The sequence below is a fragment of the Schistocerca americana genome, chromosome 3, assembly GCF_021461395.2.
Source record: "Schistocerca americana isolate TAMUIC-IGC-003095 chromosome 3, iqSchAmer2.1, whole genome shotgun sequence".
Lineage (NCBI taxonomy): Eukaryota > Metazoa > Arthropoda > Insecta > Orthoptera > Acrididae > Schistocerca > Schistocerca americana.
The window spans coordinates 899,115,238-899,140,337 of NC_060121.1; the positions used below are offsets into that span (position 1 = coordinate 899,115,238).

The 25,100-nt window shown below is 47.0% G+C and overlaps 1 pseudogene; it reads left to right on the top strand.

The window, feature by feature from the left end:
* Positions 1-609: 609 nt before the first annotated feature.
* On the top strand, positions 610-727 carry LOC124607796 (annotated as a pseudogene).
* The last annotated feature ends 24,373 nt before the right edge of the window (positions 728-25,100 follow it).

Sequence of the window (25,100 nt, forward strand, 5' to 3'; positions counted from 1 at the left end):
TTGAATTGCACCAGCGGAATTTTCTGCCTTGTGGCCGTTAACGTCCTGATTACCTGCCCTGGCCATTGACGTAAATTCAGGCAGTGTCCTTTCCTCACCATGTTGTCGCTGTCCACTATGGTGTGTAGTTTGATAGCTTAATGTATAATTGGATGTGGGTATCCACGCCTTTTACAATTTGCATTGAACTCCCGGTTGTGCGATGGTCGAGTGGAGCGCAAGTTACCTTGTCGGTTGGTCCGCTGACTGTCTGTTGGTTGGGTTGTCGTCGGATCGAGAATGGTTGGGGCGACTGCCTGTCTCCCGTATGTGATCGTTAGTAATTCAAGTGCTGGCCGACCCCCAAAATTTCTGAGTGCCGTTAACTGCACTGCCTATTGTTATTTTATGTTCTGTGTATTTGTATGGCTCACAGCCGATGGTTTTGAATTGAAGTTGTGTTGTTTTTAGTAGTGTTTTTAAGTCACGGGCTTTCAGCCTCTTTAAAATTCCTTGACTGTCATGTGTTAGATTGTTTGAGCCTTCAGCCTGATTAATATATTATTTAACAATAAAGCCTTGGGCCTACTGTTTACTAAAAATTATTTTAGTTGTGCTTTAAGTCATGGGGGCAACGGCCTTGCCGCAGTGGATACACCGGTTCCCGTCAGATCACCGAAGTTAAGCGCTGTCGGGCGTGGCCGGCATTTGGATGGGTGACCATCTGGGCCACCATGTGCTGTTGCCATCTTTCGGGTCGCACTCAGCCTCGTGATGCCAATTGAGGAGCTACTCGACCGAATAGTAGCGACTCCGGTCAAAGAAAACCATCGTAACGACCGGGAGAGCGGTGTGCTGACCATACGCCCCTCCTATCCGCATCCTCACCTTAGCATGATACGGCGTTCGGATGGTCGCGATGGGCCACTTGTGGCCTGAAGACGGAGTGCTTTAAGTCATGGGCCTACAGTCGTTTTAAAATTAAAGATTTTTGTCTTTCGAGCATTAAACTGTTAGGGGCCTTCAGCCTAATCGAAGGTAAAGCCTTCTGCCTTGCGTTTTTTTTATTTTAATTGTACCTTGAGTCTTAAATCATTGGCCTTCAGCTATCTTTACATTAAGATTGTTGCTTACTTAACGTGAGGCCTTTTGCCCTCTAAATATTATTTTAGGCGTCTGAATGGCTTTCAGCCATTTTTTAAAAAAAATTAAAGTGGTTGTGCCCTTAAGGCATAAGATAGTGTGGCATATTCAGCCAAAAACGAAGTTCAAGAATTTGTACTGTAATGTTTGGTCAAAGAAATAAGATTATGTATGTTCGAGTGTAACTGGCAGCCGTTCATTCTGGCCCATTTACACAATTCCGAACACCTGTCCTATCCTGCTGGTTTAGCAGGGCGTTTCAGTGATTATGGCGATGAAGATGGGTGTTGTTCTGGTGGTGGGGTGGTGGTGTTGGTGGTAGTTGTGGTGTTAGGTAAAGAGCTACGTCTACGCCAGGTCTTACGCGGTTGTTGTTGTTGTTGTTGTGGTCTTCAGTCCTGAGACTGGTTTGATGCAGCTCTCCATGCTAATCTATCCTGTGCAAGCTCCTTCATCTCCCAGTACCTACTGCAACCTACATCCTTCTGAATCTGCTTAGTGTATTCATCTCTTGGTCTCCCTCTACGATTTTTACCCTCCACGCTGCCCTCCAATACTAAATTGGTGAACCCTCGATGTCTCAGAACATGTGCTACCAACCGATCCCTTCTTCTAGTCAAGTTGTGCCGCAAGCTCCTCTTCTCTCCAATTCTATTCAATACCTCCTTATTAGTTATGTGATCTACCCATCTAATCTTCAGCATTTTTCTGTTAGTATTTCGCAGCTATGACTTACTAAACTGATTGTTCGATAATTTTCACATCTGTCAACACCTGCTTTCTTTGGGATTGGAATTATTATTTTCTTCTTCAAGTCTGAGGGTATTTCGCCTGTCTCGTACATCTTGCTCACCAGATGGTAGAGTTTTGTCAGGACTGGTTCTCCCATGGCCGTCAGTAGTTCTAATGGAATGTTGTCTACTCCCGGGGCCTTGTTTCGACTCAGGTCTTTCAGTGCTCTGTCAAACTCTTCACGCAGTATCGTATCTCCCATTTTATCATCATCTTCCATTTCCATAATATTGTCCTCAAGTACATCGCCCTTGTATAGACCCTCTATATACTCCTTCCACCTTTCTGCTTTCCCCTCTTTGCTTAGAACTGGGTTTCCATCAGAGCTCTTGATATTCATACAAATGGCTCTTTTCTCCAAAGGTCTCTTTAATTTTCCTGTAGGCATTATCTATCTTACCCCTAGTGAGATAAGCCTCTACATCCTTACATTTGTCCTCCAGCCATGCCTGCTTAGCCGTTTTGCACTTCCTGTCGATCTCATTTTTGAGACGTTTGTATTCATTTTTGCCTGCTTCATTTACTGCATTTTTATATTTTCTCCTTTCATCAATTAAATTCAATATTTCTTCTGTTACCCAAGAATTTCTACTAGCCCTCGTCTTTTTACCTACTTGATCCTCTGCTGCCTTCACTACTTCATCCCTCAGAGCTACCCATTCGTCTTCTACTGTATTTCTTTCCACCATTCCTGTCAATTGTTCCCTTACGCTCTCTTCGAAACTCTGTACAATCTCTGGTTCTTTCTTACGCGGTAACGGTGTGAAACTGTTCCTCTTGGAGCAGAGTTACATAAATCTTTGATTCGTGAATTTTGGTATATTTCATGAAAGCAACTGTGTGTTTCATATTACATACGTCTGTGACGATGTGAGGTGGCAGCATCTTGTCACCCCACACATTATTAAACATTCGTCGCTCATTCCATTACTTGGCATCCCAACGACAGCTTCATTAGACAAAGTATCAAAGCAGCATTTGACCGGTAACGAGAGAGAGACGCTAATTTCTGTCATTTACGATCGTCATGTCGTAAAACGTGATGCGGCCGAAATTCCGCGCCGTCAGACCGCAGCAGGCAAAGGCAGTCGTTTTGTCGCTCCGCGACCTACTCCCTCCCCCCGCAGTCGTTTTGTCGCTCCGCGACCTACTCCCTCCCCCACCCCCCACTCACCACTCACCCACGCTGCGCTGTTCGCTTTATTAGCGCCGTGGGGCGTGCGGCCCGGCCAGCAGCCACCGCGGTAATGCCGTGAATAGAATAACAGGTGACGCGCAGCGTAGGGAACGGGCGGCCTGGGACGAGTCGTGCGTGCGGTGCGTAACGCAAAGGGAATGGCGCAGCGCGGCGGTCTGCCACACAGCACGGCGGTCAGCCGTCACTGCCCTGCGTCCCTGCGGATTAGCCGCGGCCGTACATCCATTACTTACGACGGGGGACGAGGGAGAGAGTCACCAGCGAGCACGTAGTCACGTCCCTGAATAAAAGTGCCCGTGTTTAACTATTACTGAACAGGCGGGTTGTAGTCACCACATGTCGTTAGGGTGTGTCGGTCAGCTGTAAAACACCAAGTGAAAGTAGTTCATCTTCTTTCCCCTCATAAAAGGTTATGCGTATTCAAAACTTTACTCCACACATAATTTACTCCCTCTTTGCGGGTTTCCAGCAATCTGGGATGTTGCAGGGTCAGCAACTTGTGGTAAAGTTGTAATATGACAGACAGCCGAAGTTGCAAAATAGATCTTTTTATTACTTTATGATGACCATTGTAATTTCATTCTCCTGCCCCACATGCGTATGGGAGGGCTGGCAGCAGCACAGTCCACCGCTCTTCAGCCAAAGGGATTTAAAGATAAAAAAGGCAAACTCTTACATAAAAGGTGGATAAGAAAAGGGGGAACATAAAAACACTATAAATGGAGATGTTTGGAGTTAAAATACACACTAATACACTGGGAGACAGTTAAAAAGTCGTCATAAAGTTAAAAAGAACACAGCTGGTGATGTGTAGTGCACTTGAAAACACTGGACGCAAAAGCAAGTTAAAAGTTGGCCACAGTATAAAAAGCATACAAACAATCATTGACTATACACAGCTCGAGCATACAATTAAAACCACATCACTTAATGATACTGTGTGATGGCACTGAACACAACACAAATGCAGCACACCTGATAATGGATAAAAACCTGGGAAGGTCATGGAGAGGGGGGAGGGGGAAGGGAGAAGGGAAAAGGAGGGGAGAAGTAGGGGAGAGAAAGGGGGATGGGGTGGGGGGCGCGCCCAAGAAGGACTGGGGAGAGGAGGGATGGGAGAGGAAAACAGCCAAGGAGGGGGTGAGGGACTCAGGGGGAAGGAGGAAAATCCGCTCTGGGAGAAGGAGGGGAGAGGAGGAAAATGGGGGCTCTGGAGAGGGGGGATGGAACAAGGCCGGGTTATAGTTGGTAGCAAGGGTAGATGTCACAAAGAAGTTCAACATCTGGGAGAGGGAGGTGCTGAAAATTGCCCTGATGAAGGAGATGGGGGGTGTAGATGTGGAGAGAGGGCAGCGACTGGTGCGGATGGAGGGGTCAGAGGAAACCAGGGGGTGGTGCAGATAAAGCCTGCAGACAGTGTAAAGGATCCACATGTTGGAGAAAAAGGAGGAGGTGGAGGATGGGGATGAGGTCACACAGGAGTCGTGTGGGGGAAGGAAGGCAGATACAGAAGGCAAGGTGGTGCACGTGGCGTTCAAGGATTTGGAGAGCGTTATAAAAGTTGGGAGGGGGGGGGGGACAGAGATCCAGGCAACGCTGGCATAACAGCGGATAGGGCGGATGAGGAGTTTGTAGGTGTGGAGGATGGTGGAAGGATGCAATCCCCATGTCCGGCTAGACAGGAGTTGCAGGAGGCGGAGGTGGGAATGGGCTTTCTGCTGGATGGTCAGGAGATGAAGGATCAAGGAGAGGTGACGCTCGAGGCTGAGGCCAAGGTATCTCAGGGTGAGGGTGAGCTGGATGGGACCACCATAAACGTTGAGGTAGAAATCGTGGAGGTGGAAGGAGCAGGTGGTGCAGCCTGTGATGAATGCCTGGGTTTTGGAGGGGTTGATACTAGTTACACCAAATGGTGAACTGGTCAGGGTACGTTTGGAGGGTGTGTTGGAGCTATTGAAGGGTAGGATAGGCAGCCAGGAATGCAGTGTCATCAGCTTATTTGAGGAGGTGGACAGGTGGGGTGCCCTGGGCGTATTCATAGTGTACAGTTAATGATGACCAGTTTCGGAAACAATAGGATAAAATTACAGTTTGTTACAAAAGTACTAAACAGCAGATGAATGTCACAAAGTGCAATGTCTTAAGTATCAAAATATTAGGTTCACTCAAACTAAACCTGGTCAATGCGCTTACCTTTGCTTTACACATAAGGTGGCACCATGTAACTGCGGGTATGGTGGCGTCATCTACTGGTAGAGAGGCTGACACGTGCGCACCATTAGATGTTGCATAGCGCAACTGCGGTTTCACGCCAAAGCGAAGGTGGTCACGCAAGTTATCGTCCACTACCGAACATGCAGGCGAGTAAGCAGGAACAACGAGGAGTGATTCGATTTTTGGCGCCGGAGGGAGTTGGAGGCCGTGAAATGTATCGCCGGATTAAAGCTGTGTACGGTGAGGACAGTCTGAGTCGTTCAAGTGTTGTCGAACGCCGCAAAGGATTCCTTGAGGGGCGCGAGTCTCTGGAAGACGATGCTCGTCCTGGGCAGGCTCATCGTGTCATCACACCGGAAATGGTTGCGGAAGTTAATCCTTCTTGTTGGGGAGACAGTATAGCTGAACTACTGACTATTCCTGCCGCACTGCAGCGAAAACCTTTTATCATGCTATTTCATCCAGTAGTAAGAGATTTATTTGCCAAGTCCACAGTGAGTGCAAAATAAGACAAGAATTCTGCGCCTAAGATCGGCTGTAAAATATCTGCCACAACAAAATTCCACTTGTAACGCGTAGATAAACCAATCTCCATCTATTGTTAACATCGGGTATAGATTTAAGTGTCAGGAAGTCGTTTCTGAAAGTATTTGTATGGAGTGTAGCCATGTATGGAAGTGAAACGTGGACGAAAAATAGTTTGGACAAGAAGAGAATGGAAGCTTTCGAAATGTGGTGCTACAGAAGAATGCTGAAGATTAGATGGGTAGATGAAACTAATGAGGTGTTGAATAGAATTGGGGAGAAGAGGAGATTGTGGCACAACTTGACAAGAAGAAGGGACCGGTTGGTAGGACATGTTCTGAGGCATCAAGGGATAACAAATTTAGCATTGTAGGGCAGCAAGTGGGGTAAAAATCGTAGAGGGAGACCAAGAGATGAATACACTAAACCGATTCAGAAGGATGTAGGTTGCGAACATCGTAAGCTCTTTATAGCCGTACGTGTTTATACTTGAATTGCTTACTGCTATCAACCTGTCCTTCTTAACAAAGCTCAGCGCCGGCGAAGTACTCACTTTCGAGGCGGTGTCTATCAGGAATTTGAGTCCTGAGAGACTATCAGCCACTTGTAATCTGTGCTATGTTAGCTTATACTCCCAGGGTGACACAGTGGCGTAAAGGCATACCATACAGGAAGCCGTCAAGTGCCTTACCTTCACTGTGCGTGTTGCTGCTGCAACTGTCACCTGGTTCCTCGTTCGTATGCGGCGTCGCAGCCCGTGGCGACTAGAGCGGGCTGCCCTCGCCATTTGGGTATCCACAAGGTTTTGTGCACCTTGCAGCTTGTGACCCGAATCGTCTGTGACACCAGCAAAAATGGTCGGTGTGAGCTTGATCCTATTTGGGGTATGACCTCTTCTTGTTACTGGTGGACGTCTGCAGCGCCACATTATGTATTTTCCATGGCGTCTTGCAGTTTCCTGATCCCCTCAGCGATGCCTGATTTTTGTCTGTAACCTGTGGCTCCAGAGCTTAACTTCGATTCTTCTAACCATTCCGATGAGTCATCATTGGCTTCCGTCGCAGAGGTGGCAGATGCCGTTGCTACGGGCGCTACTAACGTCGACTGTGGAATAGCGAAAGCTCTTTCAGCTATTTTCAGTTGCTTGTCGAGAGACTGTCCTTCGTACGCAATCAACGTCAGTTGAACTTGATGAGGAAGCTGCTGTCGCCAGATGTGCAGTAAATATTCATTGGATATCATGCTTGCGTCGACTATAATGCGTAGATGTATCCAAAATGCAGATGGACTTCTGCCCCGCGTTTCTCCTGGTACATCACCTGGGAAAAGTCGCTGTTCAGGTAATTTCAAGCAGCGAGCGATCAACGCCCTTTTAAGTGTGGTGTATGATTGTTAGAAAGTGGCGGATGTATGATCATATGACGGACTGTCGCTGTTGTTCTCTGATCCAGGTTGCTAATTGCGGCCGGCCGGGGTGGCCGAGCAGTTCTAGGCGCTACAGTCTGGAGATGCGCGACCGCTACGGTCGCAGGTTTGAATCCTGCCTCGGGCATGGATGTGTGTGATGTCCTTACGTTAGTTAGGTTTACGTAGTTGTAAGTTCTAGGGGACTGATGACCATAGATGTTAAGTCCCATAGTGCTCAGAGCCATTTGAACCATTTTTGCTAATTGCGAGAGTGAATTTTTCACGGTCTTTTGTTATGCGTTGTTGCTCGAAGATATTCTCTTTTATTGCAAACCCTTATGTCTGTTGTGTAGGCGTGAATGGAGGTGCTCTTAACTACAACTGTGGCGCGGATGATAAAGGCGCCTTCGTGAGGGAACAATCTTCGGCATGTGAGTACTCTCGTGGTGTGACTGCTACTACCGGAGTTTGTAAATTCATCGATTCCGTTTTGCTATCATTCCTCGGCGTTGTAAGCTACAAAAGCCCATCCTCTTGCTTTAGCTGTCGTATGTCGTCGGTTCTTGCTTGCACAATTTTGTTAGCTTGTAGCGACCGCTACACACGTCGACTGCTGTGTCCACACACGTTAGTTCCGTTTGCGCCATCCATCCAGTTGGTCGCGAATTCAGTGACTGCACGGCAACAAATGAATGGCATAAACGGACAAGTTTGAATCCGCCGCTTGGAGCGCTGAATGATGTGTTGCCTACTCCTTGGAGTTATAACTTTTGTTTTTATGTTTATTCTGTGCCTTGGTTAGTGTTTTTGTTGTTTAAAAGTTACCTATAGCAACTGTGCTTCTTTTTCTGTAATATAAAGTAACAAACCGTTCAAGTATATTCTCAGTGCGTGTCTGAATATTTATTAAGTACGGGTAGCTCTACACGACGAGCCGGCCGTTTTGGCCGTGCGGTTCTAAGCGCTTCAGTCTGGAACCGCGTGACCACTACGGTCGAAGGTTCGAATCCTGGCTCGGGCATGGATGTGTGTGATGTCCTTAGGTTTAAGTAGTTCTAGGTTCTAGGTGACATGACCACACATGTTAAGTCCCATAGTGCTCAGAGCCATTTTTTCTACACGACGAAAATATACCCGTCAAGCTTTTTACCATCTATAGCAAAACTGCCGCAAAATATTAAGTTGCGAGAGCTTGTCTTATTTTTCCCGGCGTCACCATTATGTAGGCAACAAATTAAACCCACATACAGCTTTGAACACAATACTTTATTTTTCCAATTTGGAAAAGGGAACTAACTGAAGGAACAGTCTAAGAGTAAAAACTGCACTTGCATGGTGTATACGATGCACTCATCATCGGCTGCTACCACGTTCCCACAAGCACCTCTGGCCAGCTGCGAGTTGCTTCAGGGGGTCAATCTTTGGTCACATGAAAAAGTGGAGTAGTCGACAACCCGAATAGCGTGTTAATTGAATACTACGAACAACAGTTCCTCTTGATGAACTACAAAGTTTGAAGAGAGAACGATCTCGTCAGAGATGTCTTATCACGCGTCTAGTACCCGTGTTTCAAGAGTTCTCATATGACATACCGCTAGAGGATGTTAAACATAGCAATAAACGCTTGGGACAAGAGTTGTCACTAGTCTCACGGTTAGACGACGCATTACACTATCGTCTCTCGGACGAGGAGTATAACACGGACTTAGGTCTTTGCGACGCGTATCCTGACAAAGCGAAACGTACAATTTTCAAGGCCCAACAGGGTATCGATAAAAAAAATTGCCTGCATCCAACGTGACATCGCGTGCCACTGATCCAGCCTCCTCTGCGATGCATATCCCTAAGTCAATTAAGCTGTCATCTGTGAAACTCAAACCATTCTATGGAAACCTTGAGAGTTGGCCCAGATTTTGAGAACAGTTTGAAAGATGTACAGATAGGAATGCTTCCGTGTCTACTATTAACAATCACGCGTTCCTAAGAGGATATCTTGCTGGTGACCCAAAGAACTGGTCGATGGCATAGCAACAGATTCTTCTATTAACGAAAATACTAAGGAAATTCTTCGGGAAGCATATCGAGACAGCAACCACATAGTTCAAGCGCACGTACACTACTGGCCCTTAAAATTGCTACACCAAGAAGAAATGCAGATGATAAACGGGTATTCATTGGACAAATATATTATACTAGAACTGACATGTAATTACATTTTCACGCAATTTGGGTGCATAGATCCTGAGAAATCAGTACCCAGAACAACCACCTCTGGCCGTAATAACGGCCTTCATTCGCCTGAGTCAAACAGAGCATGGATGCCGTGTACAGGTACAGCTGCCCATGCAGCTTCAACACGATACCACAGTTCATCAAGAGTAGTGACTGGCGTATTGTGACGAGCCAGTTGCTCGGCCACCATTGACCAGACGTTTTCAATTGATGAGAGATCTGGAGAAAGTGCTGGCTAGGGCAGCAGTCGAACATTTTCTGCATCCAGAAAGGCCCGTACAGGACCTGCAACATGCGGTCGTCCATTATCCTGCTGATATGGAGGGTTTCGCAGGGATCGAATGAAGGGTAGAGCCACGGATCGTAACACATCTGAAATGTAACGTCCACTGTTCAAAGTGCCGTGAATGTGACCAAGAGGTGACCGAGACGTGTAACCAATGGCACCCCATACCATCACGCCGGGTGTTACGCCAGTATGGCGATGACGAATCCACGCTTCCAAAGTGCGTTCACTGCGATGTCGCCAAATACGGATGCGACCATCATGATGATGCTGTAAACAGAACCTGGATTCATCCGAAAAAATTACGTTTTGCCATTCGTGCACCTAAGCCCATCGTTGAGTACACCATCGCATGCGCTCCTGTCTGTGATGCAGCGTCAAGGGTAACCGCAGCCACGGTCTCCTAGCTGATAGTCCATGCTGGATAAACGTCGTCGAACTGTTCGTGCAGATGATTGTCTTGCAAACGTCCCCATATGTTGAATCAGGGATCGAGACGTGGCTGCACGATCCGTTACAGCCATGCCTATAAGATGCCTGTCATGTTGACTGCTAGTGGTACGAGGCCGTTGGGATCCAGCATGGCGTTCCGTATTACCTTCCTGAACCCACCGATTCCATATTCTGCTAACAGTGATTGGATGTCGACCATCGCGAACAGCAATGTCGCGATACGATAAACCGCAACCGCGATAGTCTACAATCCGACCTTTATCAAAGTCGGAAACGTGATGGTACGCATTTGTCCTCCTTACACGAGGCATCACAACAACGTTTCACCAGGCAACGCCGGTCAACTGCTGTTTGTGTGTGAGAAATCGGTTGGAAACTTTCTTCATGTCTGCATGTTCTAGGTGTCGCCACTGGCGCCAACTTTGTGTGAATGCTCTGGAAAGCTAATCATTTGCATATCACGGCATCTTGCTCCTGTTGGTTAAATTTCGCGTCTGTAGCACGTCATCTTCGTGGTGTAGCAATTTTAATGGCCAGTAGTGTATTTACGAAAACACTAAGCAGATTCTTCAGGCAATATATGGAGACAGCAACCACATAGTACAAGCGCATGTAGAATGTTCAGAAGAACTGGATCTGATCGAGTTGAACGCCCTTAATCTCTTAACATGACATTCATATAAACCAGTAAATGCGTCCAAGCTTTCAAATCCTTGGGAGCTGATGAAAATGCCTATGGCAATGTTCTCCCGCCAAATACTTTGCTCGATATCCCAGCAGACATTTTTCGGCGTTGGATAAATCACGTCAAGATGGAAAACTATCCGAAGGAGACGTACTAGAAAAAGAAGTCGATGGTGCACTCATTGTGCAAAAGATACGTAAGGACACGCCACGCCTGAGGTCATGAAGTCCTTTGGGCACATTAATTCCTGCTGCAGGTGCTCTAAAAGTTAATTCCAAACAACGTTGTTCGAAGCACAGGACCACGCGCAAATCAGAGCTTTATCTTTTTCTTTTTACAAGCATAGCGATAACTGGGTATATGAATGCATAACGGTAAAAGCTATTTCAGAGGACCTCGAGATACTAAGATCAAGAAATCCTCCTTTTCTTTGTTTCAAGCAAGACCACCCTGTCAAAAACTCTTCGAAGGAAGGAAGAACCGCCTACTCTCACTGCAAAGGGAGTCATCATCGCTCAATTTGTATTGATTTGAAACAATCTAAGCCATCCCTCAAACAATCTTATTCTTCCAGTGTCCCCGTTAATGGTTGGATTGGCAACGTCACCACGGACGCTCAAGTTTCATGCACCTTTAGACGGCACGCGTGTTTATAATAGAGCCCACAGGAGAAACCCGACTCACACGTTGTAATTTGGGTGCAGGCAGCCAATCCACGCTTATTTGCGAAATTTGATTGATAATCTAAACCTGAAGTTCATCGATGCACAGCTTCTGTCAGCAGATGCATTTCGGTGTTTTTTGACGTCCGTGCCTCACAAACTTGTGCGTTTCAAGCTATGCAGCGCACAGAAGAACGCTTATGTCTGGCTCAGTGCTTTCGAGAGTTAACGTAGCTTCACAAATGTAGCTTCACAAAACACCCGCCTATGTTCACGGATGTCGAGATAAATCAAAACGTCGCATATTTACAGTTGGCGGACCTACTGAAGGAGAAGGTCATAACCCTGTCGAATTACTTATCGGAGCGGATCGCTTTCCCGGAAACAGTGGAATAGACAGGGCCAATACCCATTTCTACATCTACATGATCACTCTGCAATACACATTTAAGTGCTTGGCAGAGGGTTCGTCGAACCACAATCATAATGTCTCTCTACCATTCCACTTACGAACAGCGCGCGGGAACCCCCCCAGGGGGTCCACAACTCTTTTGTGGATATGTGCGTTGCGAGCACGGGCCCCGAGCTATTGTGGCCTTCCTTCCTTTCCGGGCTGCATACCTTACCTTTCCGCATCCTTTCCCATCCCCCATCTTCGCCCCCCCCCCCACTCACCTCTGGCTCTTTCCTTCCCTTTCTCCCCCTCTGGGATTATGGTTTGTGCCTACATCTGTAGACGGACGCTCGAAACAGTAACAAATTCCTTGCTTTCTCCGCTTGCAAGTCTTCGTCCTTCTTCTGTCCTTCTCTTTCCCTTGCCTCTTCTCTTTGCCCTTTTCTCCGCTGCAGCGTTTGCTACCCCTTTTCTTTCCTTTCCCTTTCCCTTTTTTCCTCCCTGTGCGTGTCTGACGGCCGACCCACTCATTTCTATGTATAGCTGGTGACGGGGTAACGCGTAATTTCCCGCCCTGGGTAGACACGTAGGACACGTACGTACCCCCTGGTAATGGCCAGGCCCAGGGAGGGGTGATTACCCGAGCTGATACCTTCCGAAAGTGCCGGTTGGTCCCTCCGTCCGTTTGTTGGGAGGTGTGACCTGAGGTGTGAACAATCACCTAAGGCGGGAGTGCCCTCAGAGAGGGCCCCCACAAGGGAGGAGTGCGCCATCGGAGACGCCGGTAATCATGGGGGATTCTTCCGCAATGGTTTCCTCACCTTCCACTATGTCCGCTCACAAGCGTAAGTTCACTGAGTCTCAGCGACAGACAGTTCTTCCATCGTTGCCACAGTTCCTTGTTGTTTCTCGGTCTGACGAAGGTCACGACTTCTCCACGGTTAACCCTTTCATTATTCAGAAAGGTGTCGACGCAATTGCAGGTCCTGTAAAGTCTTGTTCCAGATTATGGAATGGCACCTTGTTGTTAGAAGCAGTCAGTGCCCTCCAGGCACAAAAATTGCTGCGTACTTCACTGCTCCACACCTTCCCTGTCCGGGTTGAAGCGCACAGCACTTTAAATTCCTCGCGTGGAGTCGCTTATACACGCTCCCTCGATGGATTGTCTGACGAAGAAATTCAGCACTACCTTTCTGACCAGGGCGTAACGGCTGTACATAGAGTTATGAAAAGCGTTGCTATGAACACCATTCCAACCCGCACTGTCTTCTTGACATTTGACAAAGTTCAACTCCCATCGAAAATCAAAGCAGGCTATGAGATAATTTCCGTTCGCCCTTACGTCCCAAACCCTACGCGTTGCTATCAGTGTCAGTGGTTCAATCACACCAGCCAGTCCTGTTCCAATCCGGCCAAATGTGTTACGTGTGGCAAGGATGCCCATGAGGGTGCTTGTCCACCTTCATCCCCTCGCTGCATCAACTGTATGGGTGACCACGCTGCTTCCTCTAGAGATTGCCCCATTTTTAAAGACGAAAAGCTCATCCAGGAAATCAGAGTGCAGGAAAAGGTGTCGACCTTTGCTGCTCGAAAATTATTCGCCAGTCGACAGCCCGCCGTGCCTCAGACAGGAAAATACAGCACTGTCCTTGCTTCTCCTCGGCCAACAAAGGAGGCGGCCATGCAGACTTGCGACCTCACCTTTAGTACCACGGTCGTCAGATCGGCCAGCGCAAAGATCGCCCGTTCAACCTCACCACTTTCGCCTGCCCACTCTACGGCTCAGCCTTCATCGGGTTCTGCTAAATCTCGAGCCCACAAGTCAGACACCAAGACTTCGAGAAAAGAGCATACTCGTGAAGACTTTTTACATACCCTCCTTCATCTAAACATCATCTTTCCAAGAAGGCTAATAAGAAGCCCAGTTCATCTCCTTCTCCTCCAAGGCGTGTCCCATCTACAGCACCACCTGGCGGAAATCGCCCTCGGCCGTCTTCTGTGTCGCCGAGGCGCACTGCTGGCACCCGATCAACCAGCCGATCGCTGGTGGGAGGAGCTGCTCCTGAACAACCTATTGATCAGGATCTTCTGCCTTCGGCTGAATGACATTCCATGCTGTCGGTCGCAAGCTCTGAGCAGTCGTTGAGTTGACGGAAAACCTTGGTCACATTCCTCCATTTTCTGTTTACCCTATGTCCATTATCCACTGGAATATCCACGGCATTCGAGCCAATCGGGATGAATTGTCGATCCTCTTACAATCCTACTCGCCAGTCATCTTCTGTCTTCAGGAAACAAAGCTGCGTCCCCATGACCGCTTTGTTCTCCCCCATTTTCAGTCTGTCCGATTTGATCTCTGTTGAAGGCACTCCAGCCCATGGTGGACTCATGATTCTTCTCCATGATACTCTCCATTATCACCCAATCCCCTTAACCACCTTCTTCCAAGCTGTCGCTGTCCGTCTTTCCCTTTCTGGATATACCTTTTCTCTTTGTACTGTAAACATTCCATCGTCCACACCAATGGCACGAGCTGATCTCCTTCATCTTCTTGGTCAGCTTCCACCCACCTATTTGCTAGTTAGGGACTTCAATGCCCACCACCCGCTTTGGGGATTTCCACATCATTGTCCACGTGGCTCACTATTGCTAGACGTCTTCCACCAGGCGGATCTAGTTTGCCTCAACACTGGGGTCCCTACATTTTTGTCTGCCTCCACGACAAATTTCTCTCACTTGGACCTTTCGGTCGGTACTGTTCAGCTAGCTCGGCGCTTCGAATGGTTCGCCCTTGATGATACACACTCGAGTGACCACTTTCCATATGTCCTTAGACTGCAGCCTCAACTGCCATATATGTGCCCGCGACGCTGGAAGTTTGCCCAAGCCGATTGGACACTTTTTTCGTCTCTAGCGACATTCGATGACAGTCACTTTCCTAGCGTCGACGATGAGGTCACACATCTTACCGACGTTATTCTTACAGCTGCGGAACGTTCAATACCACGCACCTCCGAATTGCCCCGGCGCCCCCCAGTTTCTTGGTGGAACGAGGCATGCCGTGACGCAATACGTGAGCGGCGACGTGCTCTTAGCGTTTTCCGCCACCATTCTACTTTGGCCAACTGTATCCGCTATAAGCAGTTCCGTGCGCGATGCCGTCGCGTCATCCGCGATAGCAAGAAGGCAAGCTGGAAATTCTTTACTAGCTCATTTGACAACTTCACTCCCTCCTCGGAAATTTGGCGTCGAATTTGACGGTTATCTGGCGCGCCTAGTTTCTCCTCGGTCTCTGGGCTCACTGTCGCTCGTGATACGTTAGTGGACCCCGTCGCAATTTCTAACTCCTTGGGTAAACACTTTGCTGAGATTTCGAGCTCTTCAAATTACTCGCCAGCGTTTCTCCCGAAGAAACGTGCAGCGGAAGTGCAACCTCTTGCTTTCTTCTCTCAAAATCGCGAAAGCTACAATACTGTTTTCTCCATGCGGGAACTCCAACATGCACTCTCTTCTTCTCGCTCCTCCGCCTCAGGACCGGATGGTATCCACATCCAAATGTTGCTGCATTTATCAACCCGTAGTCTGCGTCACCTCCTTCGCATTTATAATCGAATTTGGACCGACAGTACTTTTCCCGACGATGGCGGGAAGCTATCGTCGTTCCTGTTCCGAAACCTGGAAAGGACAAACATCTCCCCTCTAGCTATCGCCCCATTTCTCTCACGAGTAGTGTATGTAAGGTTTTGGAGCGTATGGTGAATTGCCGTTTAGCTTGGTGGCTGGAGTCCCGCAGTCTTTTAATGCTTGCCCAATGCGGTTTCCGAAAGCATCGTTCTGCAGTTGACCATCTTGTTTCTCTCTCCACTTATATCATGAACAATTTTCTCCGGAAACGCCAAACAGTAGCAATATTTTTTGATTTGGAGAGAGCATACGATACCTGTTGGAGGACAGGCATCCTCCGCACACTGTTCTCTTGGGGCTTTCGAGGTCGGCTGCCACTATTTCTTCGCGAATTTATGGCAGAGCGCACATTTAGAGTGCGGGTGAACACTACTCTCTCCCGTACTTTCTCCCAAGAAAACGGGGTACCCCAGGGCTCCGTGCCAAGTGTTGTACTGTTTGCCATTGCCATAAATCCAGTTATGGACTGTCTCCTTCCCGATGTCTCAGGCTCCCTCTTTGGGGACGATTTTGCGATCTACTACAGCTCTCAACGGACCAGCCTTCTTGAACGACGTCTTCAAGGCTGTCTCGATCGCCTCCACTCTTGGAGCATCGAAACAGGCTTCCGCTTTTCTCCCAGAAAGACCGTTTGTGTTAATTTTTGGCGTCGTACGGAGTTTCTTCCACCCTCCTTACATCTAGGACCTGTCAACCATCCGTTTTCGACGTCGCTAAATTCTTGGGTCTTATGTTTGACAGAAAACTGTGCTGGTCCTCCCACGTTTCCTATCTTTCGGTTCGCTGTCTGCGATCCCTCAACACCCTCCGTGTCCTGAATGGTACCTCCTGGGGAGCGGACCGAGTGGTCCTTCTCCGCCTCTATCGTGCCTTAGTGCGCTCGAAATTGGACTATGGAAGCATAGTTTACTCCTCTGCTCGGCCGTCTATTCTTCGTCGTCTCGACTCTATCCACCACCGTGGATTACGTTTAGTGCCTGGAGCTTTTTACACCATCCCTGTGGAAAGCCTTTATGCTGAGACTGCTGAACCTCCACCGTCCACTCGGCGAACAGTCCTTCTGTGTCGTTATGCTAGCCATCTGTCTTCCATACCTGCTAATCCAGCCCATGACATTTTTTTCGACGCCTCCCTTGATGTAGGGTATGCAGGCCGCCCCTCCTCCGTACTACCACCGGGAGTCCGCTTCCGTCAACTGCTCCATTCTCTTTCCTTTCGCTTTCCTAAAACCTTCTTGACAACTTGGGGTACAGCACCGCCTTGGCTCCGTCCCCGGATCTGCCTACTCCGTGAGCTTTGTCAATTTCACAAGGATGGTACCTCTTCACTTGTTTATCGTCGGGCATTTGCTACTCTATGTGCACAAATGAAGGAAGCCACATTTATTTACACTGATGGCTCGAAAACATCGTTAGGTGTAGGGAGTGCCTATATTGTTGGCGACACCCCAAATCAATTTCGGCTTCCCGACCAGTGTTCGGTTTATACTGCGGAGCTTTACGCTGTTCTCCAGGCTGTCCACTACATCCGCCGCCATCAGCGGCTACAGTATGTTATCTGCTCAGATTCTCTCAGCTCTCTCCTCAATCTCCAAGCTCTTTACCCTGTCAACCCTCTGGTCCACCGGATTCAGGACTCTGCGCTTGCTCCACCTGGGGGGCGTCTCGGTGGCGTTCCTCTGGCTCCCGGGACACGTTGGTGTCTGTGGAAATGAGGCGGCCGATATAGCGGCCAAGGCTGCAGTCTCTCTTCTTCGGCCAGCTATTCAATCGAGTCCCTTCACCGATCTACGGAGCGTTTTATGTCGTCGAGTTGTTCTTTTATGGCACGCACATTGGTCGACACTTCCCCATAATAAATTGCGGGACGTGAAAGCTCTTCCTTGTGCTTGGACCTCTTCCTCCCGAACGCGTCGTCGGGAGGAGGTAATTTTAACCAGACTCCGGATAGGGAACTGTCTTTTTAGCCATCGACATCTTTTAAGCGGCGATCCTCCCCCACTCTGTCCCCACTGCTCTCAGCTGTGGACGCTGAGACACTGTTCCGTCTCTAATGACCTCGTTGTCGACGGGACGTTAAACACTAACCACCACCACCACCACCTGAGACACTGTTTACTTGAGTGCCCCTATTTTACTCCGTCACGCGCCCGTCTACAGCTGTCGCCTGATATATCGTCAATTTTAGCAGATGACACGCGCTCGGCCGATCGCGTTCTCGAGTTTATTAGTACCCCTTTCTGTAGTGGATTTTTAAACCTTCCTTCTGCTTTTAGTTTCTCCAATTTTTGAGTTTCGTTCCCATTTCTGCTGGTTTCCATTTTCGGTTTTTTATTGTTTCCTAAGTCACGGACCGGGCGCTAATGACCATAGCAGTTTTGCGCCCTAAAACAACACAAAAAAAAGCGCGCGGGAAAAACGAACACCTAAACCTTTCTGTTCGAGCTCTGATTTCTCTTATTTTATTTTTATGATCATTCCTACCTATGTAGGTGGCGCTCAACAAAATATTGTCGCATTCGGAAGAGAAAGTTGGTGACCGAAATTTCGTAAACAGATCTCGCCGCGACGAAAAACGTCTTTGCTTTAATGACTTCAATCCCAACTCGCGTGTCATATCTGCCACACTCGCTCCCCTATTACGTGATAATACAAAACGAGCTGCCCTTTTTTGCACCCTTTCGATGACCTCCGTCAATCCCACCTGCTAAGGATCCCACACCGCGCAGCAATATTCTAACAGAGGACGAACGAGTGTAGTGTAAGCTGTCTCTTTAGTGGACTTGTTGTATCTTCTAAGTGTCCTGCCAATGAAACGCAACCTTTGGCTCGCTTTTCCCACAGTATTATCTATGTGGTCTTTCCAACTGAAGTTGTTCGTAATTTTTACACCCTGGTACTTAGTTGAATTGACAGCCTTGAGAATTGTACTATTTATCGAGTAATCAAATTCCAACGGATTTCTTTTGGAACTCATGTGGATCACCTCACACTTTTCGTTATTTAGCGTCAACTGCCACCTGCCACACCATACAGCAATCTTTTCTAAATCGCTTTGCAACTGATACTGGTCTTAGGATGACCTTACTAGACGGTAATTACAGCATCATCTGCGAACAACCTAAGAGAACTGCTCAGATTGTCACCCAGGTAATTTATATAGATCAGGAACAGCAGAGGTCCCAGGACGCTTCCCTAGGGAACACCCGACATGATTTCAGTATTACTCTATGATTTACCGTCTATTACTACGAACTGCGACCTTCCTGACTGGAAATCACGAATCCAGTTGCACAACTAAGACGATACCCCATAGGCCCGCAGCTTGATTAGAAATTGCTTGTGAGGAACGGTGTCAAAAGCTTTCCGGAAATCTAGAAATACGGAATCAACTTGAGGTCCCCTGTCGATAGCTGCCGTCTCTAGCATTGTTGTCCGCTAAACTCGGATGGATCCTCAGTGGATGTCGCCCATGTGCTATAGATAAACATGCAACCGTTAATCGCAATAATTTAGCTGTTGAAGAAGCTAATGGTTACCTTACTTATTTAAGCTGATCTTATCTGGCCCACTAGGCACTCTCTTACATCGTACCAGGGATTCACACATGTATTGTATACTACAACATAGTTAACTAAGAAAATAATAATTTTATTGTGACGGTTAGTATGAAAACTATTTGAGTATTTGCGATGGTGGTGTGACTATGAACTAACCAAGTTAATTCTGACATTACCTGTACAGCTGCAGCTGTAGCCACTAATAGATATGCTAACACTAATAATAATTACAACAATGGCAATAATTGTGGCGTTGATAACAGTAATGACCGTGGCATGTAAAAAGAGTATTTGTAGGTCTAAAAATAGATGTTTGCTGATATGTCGAGTTTCGGGAAAAGGAAATTTAAGAAGACTACATCAGCTAAGAATAGAGGGAAATGAGTAAGATAAAGCTGGAGAGAGGGTTTCCATAATACTAAATAACGCAATTTGCTGGCGATTGCATTAGAAGTGCCATCCCGAAGCCATCCGAAGGCGAGTCGGCGACGCTACACGCTACTCCACAAGACATTCTGCAAAGCCCGCAGCATTGCTCCCTCTCCTGAAGGAACAGCAAGCTGCTGTCTCAGAGGTTCCCTTTGGAGTCGAGTAAAGCATCATGAATACAGACTTTGCCAGTAATCGTCTGTATGGCATCGCTGGAGGATTCTCGCTTTCACGTCGTCTAGTCTTAATTACTTCACTGAGATGTTCGTCGGAGGTAGCCTCTCCCATCGAAGTTTTGCGATCGTCCTTTCATCAACAACAACCGCACGTAGTCACTCTGCGTCTCATGATTGTAGTTAGGCTATACACAGAGGTCATGGACGTCTTCTGTGCGCTTTTGTTTTCTTGATGTGTCAAAATCTGAGTTCATATGTGACGTCTTACGAGTGATGGATACGACACTGGCCAGAGTACCACTTTAGGCATTTTCAATAGCACCACATTCCCCTTTCCCATACCAGCTCTTCAGAGCTCTATTTCACCGGCCACCACTTGGAGCTGTAGCTCTCTTGGGATTTCTCCCGGGCGCCCAGGGGCAGTATACGAACCAGCTGTCTTGCTTCTTTAGTCATGGCAATGATGTATTTCACGTAGTCATCCTAAGTGTCATCCAGCTGCAATATACAGGGTGCTACAAAAAGGTACGGCCAAACTTTCAGGAAACATTCCTCACACACAAAGAAAGAACATATGTTAAGTGGACATATGTCCGGAAACGCTCATTTTATTACTTCTCTTCAAATCACATTAATCATGGAATGGAAACACACAGCAACAGAACGTACCAGCGTGACTTCCAACACTTTGTTACAGGAAATGTTCAAAATGTCCTCCGTTACCAAGGATACATGCATTGACCCTCCGTCGCATTGAATCCCTGATGCGCTGATGCAGCCCTGGAGAATGGCGTATTGTATCACAGCCGTCCACAATACGAGCACGAACAGTCTCTACATTTGGTACCGGGGTTGCGTAGACAAGAACTTTCAAATGCCCCCATAAATGAAAGTCAAGAGGGTTGATGTCAGGAGAGGGTCGAGGCCATGGAATTGGTCCGCCTCTACCAATCCATCGGTCACCGAATCTGTTGTTGAGAAGCGTACGAAAATTTCGACTGAAATGTGCAGGAACTCCATCGTGCATGAACCACATGTTTTGTCGTACTTGTAAAGGCACATGTTCGAGCAGCACAGGTAGAGTATCCCGTATGAAATCATGATAACGTGGTCCATTGAGCGTAGATGGAAGAACATGGGGCCCAATCAAGACATCACCAACAATGCCTGCCCAAACGTTCACAGAAAATCTGTGTTGATGACGTGATTGCACAATTGCGTGTGGATTCTCGTCAGGCCACACATGTTGATTGTGAAAATTTACAATTTGATCTCGTTGGAATGAAGCCTCATCCGTAAAGAGAACATTTGCAGTGAAATGAGGATTGACACATTGTTGGATGAACCATTCGCAGAAGTGTACCCGTGGAGGCCAATCAGCTGCTGATAGTTCCTGCACACGCTGTACATGGTACGAAAACAACTGGTTCTCCCGTAGCACTTCCCATACACTGACGTGGTCAACGTTGTCTTGTACAGCAGCAACTTCTCTGACGCTGACATTAGGGTTATCGTCAACTGCACGAAGAATTCTCTCGTCCATTGCAGGTGTCCTCGTCGTTCTAGGTCTTCCCCAGTCGCGACTCATAGGCTGGAATGTTCCATGCTCCCTAAGACGCCGATCAATTGCTTCGAACTTCTTCCTGTCGGGATACCTTCGTTCTAGAAATCTGTCGCGATACAAACGTACCGCGCCACGGCTATTGTCCTGTGTTAATCCATACATCAAATGGCCATCTGCCAACTCCGCATTTGTAAACATTGCACTGACTGCAAAACCACGTTCGTGATGAACACTAACCTGTTGATGCTACGTACTGATGTGCTTGATGCTAGTACTGTAGAGCAATGAGTCGCATGTCAACACAAGCACCGAAGTCAACATTAGCTTCCACCAATTGGGCCAACTGGCGGTGAATCGAGGAAGTACAGTACTGACGAAACTAAAATGAGCTCTAACATGGAAATTAAGCGTTTCCAGACACATGTCCACATAACATCTTTTCTTTATTTTTGTGTGAGGAACGTTTCCTGAAAGTTTGGCCGTACCTTTTTGTAGCACCCTGTATATCCATTGTCCTTTCTGTCTCGTACATCCGATGAACATCGTAGTAAAGAGGATGTGACAAAGAGACAAGAATTCCAGGATACCCCGGTGCAACCATAAATATGACACCTGACAGGATCTACATATAATGTACTGTAGTAGTCTCCAACGAGAAATACCAGGTCTCCGGGTGTTCATGGCATCAGATGCGCTGAATGCCTTGAGGACTGGCGGTTAGCATAATTGGCTGGCATGCTTTTTCTTGTTAAAACAAAGACGCTGCACTCTGTATGTTTTGTGCAATACACACGGTGGTCAGGAATAGACTGAAAAGCTTGTAATGGTTTTGCAGTGGAGGCTGTGCTGATAATTGCCGTTTACGAGTCATTCAACAGTGAAGTTAGTCAGTCAGGTCGTTGTGTGCATACATTGCGTGTAGAGTCCGAATATGATACAATGGGGGGGGGGGGGGGGGGGGTCGTATTGGACGCAGTCCAAACGCACGCTAAAATTTAGTAATCCATAGTCATCTCTAGGTCCGTGAGTTACCACTTGGTCAGATGGGCATTAGCAGTTAAAGTGTGCCTTTTTCGACAGAGATAAGTTTAAACTAGGTGAGCAAATACTACATTTGTCTGATTTTTGGAAATAAAATGAATGACACGTTTGGTGACACCGCCTGTGGCAAGCTGTGGAAATTAGCACCCCGATTACCTGACTGGCTAACTACATTGCTAAATAATTCGGAAACCACGTAACGCATCGAATGTTTTTCTTAACAATGAATTCTCAGCACAACCTCCACTGAAAAACCCTTACAAAGCTCTTCGGACTATTCCTGACCACCGTGTATACTGCACAAAACATACATACTATTTATTTTAACGAGATACAGCTAAATATCCTGAAAACGACCTATTGCACTAATGAACTTTCGAAGTGAAAAGTTAATATTGGTGAAGAGAACTAATTCTTTGCTTCTATTGAAAGCCTCGTAACCATGCCTCCTGTTTGCACGGGGTCAGCTAGGAACCCCAATTTTTATCGTTCTGTTCGCACTCTCTGCCAAAAAATACGTAAAAAGAAATACGTATTGTTTACTCAAACCATCCTCCCCATGAACCATAGACCTTGCCGTTGGTGGGGAGGCTTGCGTGCCTCAGCGACACAGATAGCCGTACCGTAGGTGCAACCACAACGGAGGGGTGTCTGTTGAGAGGCCAGACAAACGTGTGGTTCCTGAAGAGGGGCAGCAGCCTTTTCAGTAGTTGCAGGGGCAACAGTCTGGATGATTGACTGATCTGGCCTTGTAAGATTAACCAAATCGGCCTTGCGGTGCAGGTACTGCGAACGGCTGAAAGCAAGGGGAAACTACGGCCGTAATTTTTCCCGAGAACATGCAGCTTTACGGCATGGTTAAATGATGATGGCGTCCTCTTGGGTAAAATATTCCGGAGGTAAAATAGTCCCCCATTCGGGTCTCCGGGGGGGGACTACTCAGGAGGAAGTCGTTATCAGGAGAAAGAAAACTGGCGTTCAACGGATCGGAGCGTGGAATGTCAGATCCCTTAATCGGCCAGGTAGATTAGAAAATTTAAAAAGGGAAATGGATAGGTTAAAGTTATAGTGGGAATTAGCGTGGTTCGGTGGCAGGAGGAAATAGACTTTTGGTCTGGTGAATACAGGGTTATAAATACAAAATCAAGTAGCGGTAATGCAGGAGTAGGTTTAATAATGAATAAAAAAATAGGAGTTCGGGTAAGCTACTACAAACAACATAGTGAACGCATTATTGTGGCCAATATAGTCACGAAGCCCACGCCTACTGCAGTAGTAGAAGTTTATGTGCCAACTAGCTCTGCAGATGATGAAGAAATTGATGATATGTATGATGAGATAAAAGAAATTATTCAGGTAGTGAAGGGAGACGAAAATTTAATAGTCATGGGTGACTGGAATTCGAGTGTAGGAAAAGGGAGAGAAGGAAACGTAGTAGGTGAATATGGATTGGGGCTAAGAAATGAAAGAGGAAGCCGCCTGGTAAAATTCTGCGCAGAGCATAACTCTACCATAGCTAACACTTGGTTCAAGAATCATGAAAGGAGGTTGTATACATGGAAGAACCCTGGAGATACTAAAAGGTATCAGATAGATTATATAATGGTAAGACAGAGATTTACTACCAGGTTTTAAATTATAAGACATTTCCAGGGGCAGATGTGGACTCTGACCACAATCTATTGGTTATGAACTGTAGATTAAAACTGAAGAAACTGCAAAAAGGTGGGAATTTGAGGAGATGGGACCTGGACGAACTGAAGGAACCAGAGGTTGCAGAGTGTTCCAGGAGGAGCATAAAGGAACAATTGATAAGAATGGGGGAAAGAAATACAGTCGAAGAAGAATGGGTACCTTTGAGTGGTGAAGTAGTGAAGGCAGCAGAGGATCGAGTAGGTAAAAAGGCGAGGGCTATTAGAAATCCTTGGCTAACAGAAGAAATATTGAATTTAATTGATGAAAGGAGAAAATATAAAAATGCAGTAAATGAAGCAGGCAAACAGGAATACAAACGTCTCAAAAATGAGATCGACAGGAAGTGCAAAATGGCTAAGCAGGCATGGCTAGAGGACAAATGTAAGGATGTAGAGGCCTATCTCACTGGGGGTAAGATAGATACTGCCTACAGGAAAATTAAAGAGACCTTTGGATAAAAGAGAGCGCTTGTATGAATCTCCAGAGCTCAGATGGAAACCCAGTTCTAAGCAAAGAAGGGAAAGCAGAAAGGTGGAAGGAGTATATAGAGGGACTATACAAGGGCGATGTTGTTGAGGGCAATATTATAGAAATGGAAGAGGATGTAGATGAAGATGAAATGGGAGATATGATACTGCGTGAAGAATTTGATAGAGCACTGAAACACCTAAGCCGAAACAAGGCCCCGGGAGTAGACAACATCCCATTAGAACTACTGACAGCCTTGGGAGAGCCAGTCCTGACAAAACTCTACCATCTGGTGAGCAGAATGTATGAGACAGGCGAAATACCCTCAGACTTCAAGAAGAGTATAATAATTCCAATTCCAAAGAAAGCAGGCGTTGACAGATGTGAAAATTACCGAACTGTCAGTTTAATAAGTCACGGCTGCAAAATACTAACGCGAATTCTGTACAGACGAATGGAAAAACTGGTAGAAGCTGACCACAGGGAAGATCAGTATGGATTCCGTATAAATATG